Source organism: Rhinolophus sinicus, chromosome X (assembly GCF_036562045.2).
Source record: "Rhinolophus sinicus isolate RSC01 chromosome X, ASM3656204v1, whole genome shotgun sequence".
In the NCBI taxonomy this organism is placed as follows: Eukaryota; Metazoa; Chordata; class Mammalia; order Chiroptera; family Rhinolophidae; genus Rhinolophus; species Rhinolophus sinicus.
This window is the reverse complement of record NC_133768.1, coordinates 63,915,648-63,926,601: the sequence shown is the minus strand read 5'-3', so window position 1 is coordinate 63,926,601 and position 10,954 is coordinate 63,915,648. Positions and strand designations below refer to the sequence as shown.

The window sequence follows — 10,954 nt, the reverse complement described above, 5'->3', positions numbered from 1 at the left end:
CTTTAAGGACTTTATAAGTATTAATTCGTTTAACCCTCCCTACAATCCTATTCAAATTATACAAATCAGAAAAATAACAATGAAGTTAAGTATCAGGTATGCTGAAGATTATGAAGCTAGCAATGCAGGAACCCATAACTCCAGAGCCTTAACCACTATGCTATATATACGTGTGTGTGTGTGTGTGTGTGTGTGTGTGTGTGTGTCCCTCTGTGTGTGTGTTTGTTGAAAGAAAAATTTTGTCTTCTAATAAAATTGCTTGTATAAAAAAGCTAATTACCTAAAGGCAGATTCTGATTGGCCAAGAGAAGGAGTTCCTTCCTTTCCTTTGGAGTTTAGCAATTATTTTCCATTCCAACATCTTGCTTTTTAATATGGTTGTTTCACCTTTGTATATAGAGAGGGTGCCAACAAAATGTACACACATTTTAAGAAAGGAAAAAGCTGTATTAAAATTGTAATGCAATGAATGACGCATTCATTTCATTAACGCCATCTTTTGAGCGAACGTCATACTACATATTGCTACTGTAATTCAGTTCAACTTCGCAAAAGTATAATAATACATAGGTAACATCTCTTAAAATGTGTACTTTTTTTGCACGGCCGGTATTTGTGAGGTTGGCTTCTTTTGGATTGAATCTGAATAGCGGATAAATTGAATTAAGATATGTGAGAATAGGTGGAATCTTGAAATTCCATTATGTGTGGTCTAATAAAAAATAATATTTCAAAATCACTTGAGCTTTTATTTTTTATTCTATTTTTTTAAGTAGGTAAAGAACTTTATTAACCTTTATTTCAAACTTTATTCCCAAGGTTCTTCAGCTTAATTAGCTACAAAGAATGATTTGTGTATAAGCAAAAACTGAAAAGAGCTGCAGTGTCCAAGCGGTTTAGGCTTAAAATTATTAAAGATCAAGATTTTATCAGATCCATGAACAAAATTTTAAAAAGCAGTCATACTATAAAATAACAGCTCCCAGTAGCTTCTTCAAGTTTCGTCTTCTTCAGAAGTTGACTCAGTTTAGTTTGCTTCATTCTTGGAAGCCTCATTAAAATTCTCCACAAGATCTGAAATTTCACCATCATCATCCTCTCCAGTAGCAAGTGGTGCTTTTCCATCCCCAGATGGTTTGGGCAGAGCTTCAGCCAGTCTCCTTGAACTAGTCAGATTGTCTGCACCAAGCTGGTTTAAGATGCTCGGTAGCATTTCTGTCAGCTGCTTTGTCTCAGCATGGCTTGTGATGGTGAAAGTGTTCACCGTCGCAGAGGTCACAGGGGCCTGAACATTAGGGGTTTTTTAAGTGGGTCACTATTCCTTGGTTTGTGAACATATTTGCTTCTGCAATACTAGCGATATTGTTTACCCCCAACTTCTTTAACAAGAACTGAAGTTTTTTTCTTTCTTTCTTTCTTTTTTTTTTTAAAGCATACTGAGTTCCTGAAAGCCCTCACATTCTTTTTTTTTGAATTTTTTTTTTTTTTATTGGGGAATATTAGGGAACAGTGTGTTTCTCCAGGGTCCGTTGATTCCAAGTAGTTGTCCTTCAAGCTAGCTTCAGTCTAGTTGTGGAGGGCACAGCTCATCTCCAAGTCCAGTCGCCATTTTCAATCTTTAGTTGCAGGAGGCGCAGCCCATCATCCCATGTCTCATGTGGGGAATTGAACTGGCAACCTTGTTGTTGAGAGCTCTCGCTCTGATCAACTGAGCCATCCAGCCGCCCCTCCGTCAGCTCAGCGGCAGCTCGTTGTCTTCAATCTAGTTGTGGAGAGTGCAGCTCACTGGCCCATGTGGGAATCGAACCAGCAGCCCTGTTGTTCAGAGCTCATGCTCCAACCGAGCCATCTGGTCATCCTGAAGAACTGAAGTTTTGTATCATCTGCTGTAACTGTTCTGTGAACCACCTTCTTCTTTCTGTGAGCAGTTCGTTTCCTACCAATGGGCACTTGTGCATGCAGTTTGGCGAGTTTCTCCTGGTTTATATAGTTTGTTTCATCTTGCTAGAGAGAAACAGGGCTGGGAATAGGTCTAAGGTTGGCACTCATGGGGTCTTGGGCAGACCAGATGAGAATGAGCACCTCAAATCACTTGAGCTTTTAAAATTTAGTTTCGAAATTGTGCTTCTTTCTTTCTTTTTCTTTATTCTTTATTTTTTTTATTATTAGTTTCAGGTGTATAAAACAACATAATGTAGACATTTACACCCCTCACAAAGTGATAACCCCAACAAGTCTACTGCCCTTCTGACACCATACATAGCTATTACAAGACCATTAACTATATTCCCTATGCTGCGCTCCACATCCCATGACCATATACATATATATTTAATTATAGTTGAGATTCAATATTATTTTATATTAGTTTCAGCTATACAGCACAGAGGTTAGGCATTTATATAATCTATAAAGTGATCCCCCATAAGTCCAGTGCCCATCAGACACCCTACATAATCTTTACAACATTATTGATTATATTTCCCATGCTGTATTTCACATCCCCATGACTATTTTGTGAGTACCAATTTGTATTTTCTAGTCCTTTCACCTTCTTCCCCATCCCCCTAAATTGTATTTATTTTTATTTATTAATTTTTAAAATTTTTTAATTACAGTTGACATTGAATATTATTTTATATTAGTTTCAGGTGTACAACATAGTGGTTAGATATTTATATGATTTACGAAGTGTTTCCCCACAGTTAGTTAAGTATGCGCCTGACACTATATATAGTTATTACAATATTATTGATTATATTCCCTATGCTTTACTTTACATCACTGTGACTATTTTTGCAACTACAAATTTATACTTCTTAACCTCTTCACCTTTTCACCCAGTTCCCCAATGCCCATCCCATCTGGCAACCATCACTTTGTTCTCTGTATCTGAGTCTGTTTCTATTTTGTTTGTTCATTTGTTTTGTTCTTTAGATTCCACATATAAGTGAGATCATATGGCATTTGTCTTTCTCTGTCTAACTTATTTCACTTAGCATAAAACTTTCTAGGTCCACCCATGTTGTCACAAATGGTAAGATTTCATTCTTCTTTATGGCAGAATAATATTACATTGTATATATGTATCAATTTTTCTTTCTTCAATCATCTATTCATGGGCAGTTGAGTTGCTTCCATATCTTGGCTATTGTAAATAATGCTATAATGAACATATTGGTGCATATATCTTTTCAAATTACTGTTTTGGATTTCTTCAGATAAATACCCAGAAGTGGAAATCCTGGGTCATAAGGTAGTTCTATTTTTCAATTTTGGGGAACTTCCAAACTGTTTTCCATAGTGGCTGCACCAAATTGCAATTCCACCAACAGTACACAAGTATTCCCTTTTCTCAACATCCTCACCAACACTTGTTTTTTGATTTATTGATGTTAGTCATTCTGACAGGTGTGAGGGGATATCTTGTGGTTTTAATTTGCATTTCCCTGATGATTAGTGACATTGAGCATTTTTTCATATGTCTATTGGCCATCTGTATATCCTCTTTGGAGAAATGTCTATTCAGGTCCTTCACCTACTTTTCAATTGGATTGTTTGTTTTATTGGTGTTGACTTGTATGAGTTTTTTATAAAATTTAGATATTAACCCCTTATCAGATGTGTCATTGGAGAATATCTTCTCCCATTCAGTAGGCACTTTTCGTTTTGTTGATGGTTCCTTTTGCTGTGCAAAATGTTTTAGTTTGATGTAGTCCCATTTGTTTATTTTTTCTTTTGTTTCCCTTGCCTGACAAGATAGATCAGAAAAAACATCACTAAGAGTAATGTCAAATAGTTTACTGCCTATATTTTCTCCTAGGAGTTTTATTATTATTATTATTTTTTAATTGGGGAAGGGGAACAGGACTTTATTGTGGAACAGTGTGTACTTCCAGGCCTTTTTTCCAAGTCAAGTTGTTGTCCTTTCTATCTTAGCTGTGGAGGGCGCAGCTCAGCTCCAGGTCCAGTTGCCATTGCTAGTTGCAGGGGACGCAGCCCACCATCCCTTGTGGGACTCGAGAAATCGAACTGACAACCTTGTGGTTGAGAGCCCACTGGCCCATGTGGGAATCGAACCGGCAGCCTTTGGAGTTAGGAGCATGGAGCTCTAACCGCCTGAGCCACCGGGCCGGCCCCTCTCCTAGGAGTTTTATGGTTTTGGGTCTTACATTTAAGACTTTGATCTATTTTGAGTTTATTTTTGTATATGGTGTAAGAAGGTGGTCCAATTTCATTTTTTTCCATGTATCTGTATGGGGCCCAGTGGCACAGCCTCCCTGGTCACCTGAGCCAGGTGCTCCAGGAGTGTCCCTTGTGTGTATTGTGTGTGCCCTCCTTTTGTAGTTGAGACTTGGTTGCTGTTGGAATGTCTGTGGGTGGTATTGACCGTCAGGCTGACTGTCAGCTTTGGCCACATCTATAGCTTATGGGCTGCTGTGCAGGGGGCAGGGGGCTTACCCCAAACACCAGAATTTGCCCCATCAGGCTCTGGTTCCTGTTGAGACCACCCTTTGTGTATGCCATTTGTGGGGCTAATTGGGCAGTGCTCTGCTCTGGTCTGAAGCCAACCTCCAAGTATGTTGGTTCTGGGGCCTCTTGGGAGGGGCTCTGGTGCATGCCCAGGTCATCCACTGCCTGTGACCGGCCAAGGACTATCTGGTAGGAGCTACAAAGTGATCTGTGATTTGTCACTGCCTGTGGTAGAACTGGAGGCACATAGGAGAGGCCCTGCTGCAAACTGAGGACAGCTGCCACTGTTACTGGGTCTGGGGTAGCTCTGCAAAAAGGCAGGATATTCCTGCCAAACAGGAGGCCTGCTGCCACCTGTTGGCTTCCATAAGGTTCAGCGGCTGATAAAGCCTCCTCCTGTAGGCATGTTAGGTGAGGCAGAGTCTTGGTGAGTCAGTAAGGTGGAGCAGCGGAGCTCACCAGGCCAATCAGAATCAGATTTGGCCTGTGGGGGGCGGGCTCAACACAGGAAAGATGGCGCCCACCTGCCGGCTGCACAGGAAGCTGGCTCCATGTAGGGAGGATGGGGACTGTCCTTCCAGTCCTCACCCTGAAGTTACACAACTCAGCCTCTCCCCATATGTCTCCAACACGCCAGAGTCACTGTCCCTCCACTGGAACCCAGGGTGAGTGTCTGAACAGGCCCTTTAAGAGGTCATCTGGGTTTCCCGCTGCCTTCTGTCCCACCTGAATGGAATCCCCAGGTTTTTACAGCCAGAAGTTGTGGGGGCTCCTCTTCCCATCACCAGTATGCCGGGTGGGGAGACTGGTTTGGGGGTCTGGGGTCCCTCGCTCCTTTGTGGGGAACCTCTGTGGTTGCGATATCTCTCTTGATTCTCAACCACCACACGTGGGTGAGGGACCAGCCCATTTCGTGTCTCCGCCCCTCCTACCAGTCGTGTTGTGACTTCTTTGTTATATCCTTAGTCATAAAACTTCTGTTCAGCTAGACTTCAAATGCTTCTACGGTTGATTGTGTTATAATTTAGTTGTAATTTTGATGTGTTCACAGGATAAGGCAAGCACAGTGTTTATCTACTCTAGGATCATTCCTTCTTAATTTTTTAAAAAAATTCCACATGTAAGTGATAGCAACAGTATTTGTCTTTTTCTGTCTGGCTTATTTCACTTAGCATAATACCTTCTAGGTCCCTCCATGTTGTTACAAATGGCAAGATTTCATTATTTTCTGTGGCTAAGTAATATTCCATTTTGTATATATATATATATATATATATGATATATATATATGATATATATATATATATATATATCATATATATATATTTGGCTGTTGCAAAAGTAATTGCGGTTTTTGCAATTATTTTAAACTTTCTAAACTGCAATGACTTTTGCACCAACTTAATATATATGATATATATGACATATATATTGTATATATATGTCATATATATATATATATATATATATATATCACATCTTCTTTATCTCCTCATCTATTGATGGACACGTAGGTTGCTTCCGTGTCTTAGGTACTGTAAATAATGCTGCAATGAACATGGTATAAAGATATTTTTTTGAGTTAGTATTTTTGTTTTCTTCAGGTAAAAACCCATAAGTGGAATTCCTGGGTTGTATAATAGTTCTATTTTTATTTTTTTGAGGATCTTACATACTGTTTTCCGTAGTGGCTGTACCAATTTACATTCCGACCAACAGTATATGAGAGTTCCCTTTTCTTCATATCTTCTCCAATACTTGTTATTTGTTAACTTGTTAATAATAGCTATTCTGATAGGTGCGAGGCGTTATCTCATTGTGGTTTTGCTTTGCATTTCCTTGATAATTAGTGATGTTGAGCATCTTTTCATATGTCTGTTGGCCATTTGGAGATGTTATCTTTGGAGAAATTTCTGTTGAGTTCCTGTGCCCAATTTTTAATCAGATTGGTTTTGTGTGCGTTTGTGTATGTGTGTTGAGTTGCATGATTTCTTTACATATATTGGGTATTAACCCCTTGCTGAATATTTAATTTGCAAATATCTTCGCCCATTCAGTAGGTTGTCAGCAATATGCGTTTTACTCATTTCCCTATAAATGAACATTTAGGTTATTTTATATATATATATATATAGATATATAGATACATAGATATATAGATATATATATAGATATATAGATATATCTATATATATATCTACTATTACGAATACTGTAGGACATGTTTGAATAGGGATATTTCTCCAGAGTTGATAAGAAGGAATTGCTGGGCCATAGGATGTGTGCATTTTTACTGTAGTAAACTTGGCCAAATTGTCTTCCCAAATGTCTGTGACAGTGACACCAGTAGTTTCTCCACACAAAAGGCAGCTTGAATGAATGGAGAGATATACTGTGTTCCCAGACGGAAAAACTCAATTTTCTAATGGTAGCAGTTCTCATCAAATTAATCTGTAAGTCCTACGCAGTTCCAATTAAAACCTAACAGAAATTTGTTATGGAGTTTGACAGGCTGATTCCAGTTTTTTAAGAAGTAAAGAAAATACAGAGAAGTGTTGAGAAATTTTGAACAAGCAAACAAACAAACAAACAACAGAAGAAGTGGTAATGTTACCATGAGTAGGTGAGGGAGGTATTGGGAAAGAGAAGAGATAAGGGAAGACAAGAAACAAAGAAAGGCTACCAAATAGAACAATTCTCATGATATATTATAAAGCAAGCCTGTAGAATATAATTTCTCCTTTCATACTGTTGCAAATATGTAAATTTTGAATATGCATATAAACAAGGACTAGAATGAAACATGACTAAGTGAAAACAGTAACTTGGTTAGGTGATGGGATTGTGGACAATTTTTTGTTATGGACTGTAGCCATTTTAATATTTTCCGCCCATAATGTACACAAATATAAGGATGATCAGGAACTTTCAAGAAAATCTTATTTTCTTATTTTTAATATTGTCTTATGTTCTTTCTTCACAATATTACCTATGACAATTGAGATTTCATTGATTCAGATGTCACTGATGTCATCGATTCAGATGTCATTGATTCTTGCTCCTTTAGGGCAATGTTTTACTCTCTGGAAGCTGTTAAGAGTTTTGTTTTGTTTTTACCTGAAATTTTACCACAGTATGTCGTAGTATGGGTGTTTCTTCATACATCATGCTTGACACCTGATGGGCCTTTTAAATCTCATGTCTTTCTTTAGTCCTGGGAAATTTTCTTCTATTATTGCTTTGTCTATTCCTTCCTACCCATCCTTTTTATCTTTTCATTTGTTGTTGAGAGTAGGTGAATGCTGGAACTTCTGAATACATATACTTTGTGTCTCCTATCTTTTCTTCCTTGGTATTCTCCTGTATTGCATTCTGAGAGACACATTAGTTTACCTGAGGGAGAACTAGTGACTAAAAGGGGGCAGTCTAAGGAAGAAGGCTTCTGGGATATTGTTAAAGTTCTGTTTCTTGATTTTGGGCTGGTTACATATATTTGTTCAATTTGTGAAAATTTTTGAAGCATTAGACTTCCAAGATATACATTTATTTCAATAAAGAATTAAAAAAGCAATAACTTCAAGGTGTTTGGCCTGAAAAGGATGAGATTGCCCTCGGCTGAGATGAATCAGGCTGCAGGTAAAGTAGGTTTGGGGAGACGATCAGTACATATTTGAGTATGTTGAGTTTGAACTGTCTGTTAGGTATCCAAGAAGAGATGTCAGTTTTTGTGTTCAATTCTTCTAATAGTCTGTGTACTATAACAAAATACCACAGGCTGTGTGGCTTAAAAACAACAGAAATTTATTTCTCACAATTCTGGAGACTGGAAGTCCGAGACCAGAGGGCCAGCATGGTTGGTGAGAGCTGTTAACCTAAAAATAAAAGGCCAGAGTGAGAGCGAGAGGCAACAAGCATTCATATGAAGAAAAAAAAAAATAGAATAGCTATTCTGGAAGCACTGATTCAGGCAGAAACCCAAATGGTATTCTGATTTGGAGACAAAGGGATGGGGAAATAATTACACCAATAGAAGGAAGGCATTTCTGTTGGTGCAGAAAAGCCAACAATGATTTTAATTCTAAACAATGTTTTTAATTTTCAGTCTGGAAGTCATCTATCCAGTATTCATAATATCTACTTGTTATCCTTGTGAACAGTTCTTTGGGATACAATGTTGCTTTAGGCCCAGTGCAAAGGTTATTTTGCACTGTTTTAACATTCCAAAACTGTGAGAAGTACAAGGTAGCTCCTCTGGAATGGAAGCTCTGGCTCCATTTTAATAAAGTGGCTCTGCTTATATTATTTTTTATAGAGCCCTCTTGCAGATCACGACTGCCAACTTCTTGCTGTGTCCTCACAAAGTGGAAATTCTAGGGAGCTCTGTGGAGCCTATTTTATAAGAGAACTAATCCCGTTCATGAGGTCTCCACTCTCATGACCTAAGCACCTTCCAGAGGCCCCACTTCCTAATACCATCGTATCAGATATTAGAATTTCAACATATGAATTGGGGGGAGAGGGGGACTCAAACATTTAGACCATCGTTTATGTCAAGTAAGATGAGGACTGAGAATTAACCCTTGGATTTAGCAATTTGGAATTCATTAGTCATTTTGATGGGAGCAATGTTGGTAGAGTTGATGGGAGGACTAGAAGCTGATTAGAGCAGTCCCAAGAGCATGTAGGAGAGAAAATGGAGACAGGAAGTATAGGCAACTTTGTCTGGCCCAAGATCACTGTAGTGGTAACACCATGGGGTCAAACATCCTGGCTGCTTCTTCTGTAGTGTGAAAACCTATTGTCATTCCGTTACCCATGTTCTCTGTAATCATTGTTCTAGAAGCACTCCTGAAGCTCTACTCACTTATGAGGAGCCCCACCTGTGCACCTTTGGGCTGTGGCTTGCTTCTTTCCTCTCCCTCTCACTCCCCCTCCCCCTCTCCCTCTCCCTGTCCTTCCCATCTCCTCTTCCAGTTCCTTTCTTTAATTTGATCCCATTTGATTTCTGTCTTTTGGCCATTTCCTTTTCTTTTTCTGATCCTTGAGAGCACCAGTTGTTTTTCCCTCGTGTGTCATATTGAGTCGATCGCCTCACTCATTTTTTGAAACCTGTTTCCTTACCTATAAAATGTGCCAAAGAATGGCTGTTTAACTTATGGATTTATGAGAGTCAAATGAGATTGTATAAAGTAAGGTCCTTTGTGAATTGTATACTCTATAAAAATATTAGTTTTATGTTATCTCTTACTTTCAGGTTTTTAAAGAGTGATTGAGTTTATTATTTGGATGTATGAACTCTGATCTGTTTTCCAAACTGTGATTGTTTTCAGTGAGTTTAGATGTCCAGCATTTCAGTGAGGACCTACTTGACATCAACAATTGTGGTTAGCAGGACCGTGAGAAGTGGGACCAAGGATATTTAGTCCCATTTCCGATCTCACGTTTTTTTCTGCTAAATGACATGTTGAGTTTAACACAGTGGACCTCCTCATTACACTTTCATGAATGTTTATCAGAGTCTTCTCCCACCGAACAATTAGCTGCTTAAGGATAAGTATTAAACCTTACTCATTGTGGTATCTTCAGTGTCTTGCAAAGCATTTGGCACATACTAGGCACTCATTTCATGTTTAGTTTTTGAACAATTGAGTGCACGTTAGCAACAATTTTTATTTGCACTGACTTTAGGGATATTATTAGTATGATAAAAGTTTTGCTTAAAATGATTCTAACAAGGTTTTACTGGTATATTCCTAGTGCCTATGGTGTGGGTATTTGTTTCATGCAGGAAAATTGCCTGATCAGGATTAACGACAGCACACTTGTCTACAATCTAAACCCTAATTACAACTGAAGAAGCTGAAGAGTTTATACTTACTGAGGGCTGCTATTTACTGATATCGTCTCCAATGTCTCAGTAACCCTGAAAGTCTCGCATCTGTTAGGGTACAGAACTGGAGTACACGTCCTGGTCTATCTGACTCCAACTCAGCATTCTTAATTCAACTCCTTTGCCTCTAATTTGTTTCAAGCCAAGGACGTAAGGGATATCAGCTGGCAGCCACCTCATACAATTTCAGTTTTCTGTTGTTGTGGAACAGTATTTACCTTTTTTGTTGTTCTGTTTATTCACTTTTTCCTGGGGGTTAGTGATAAAACTGGTTCTTGATCTTCTTATTCTGTTTCATGCTGACTTGCCCTTTCTTTCTCTCTCTCTCTCTCTCTCTCTCTCTCTCTCTCTCTCTCTGTCTCTCTCCCTCTCTCTGTCTCATCTTGCCAGTTTTAATTCCTATTTTTTTCCACAGGAAGAAGAGAAATGGCTTTTTTTCCCACAGGATTGTATCTAATTTTAGCATTGTTTATGCAATGACTTCGAAAGTATGTTTTCAAATTGCTGTTGTCTCTTTGTATAGTCCTTGTGGCCTAAGCAACAATCAAGATTAAATGTTAATACAGTTAGAGAAAAAAGCCTGATATAGAA

The 10,954-nt window shown here is 38.5% G+C and overlaps 1 pseudogene; it reads right to left on the bottom strand.

Annotated features, from left to right (window-relative positions):
- Positions 1–1,027: 1,027 nt before the first annotated feature.
- On the bottom strand, positions 1,028–7,641 carry LOC109460294 (transcription factor BTF3; annotated as a pseudogene).
- Positions 7,642–10,954: the final 3,313 nt, after the last annotated feature.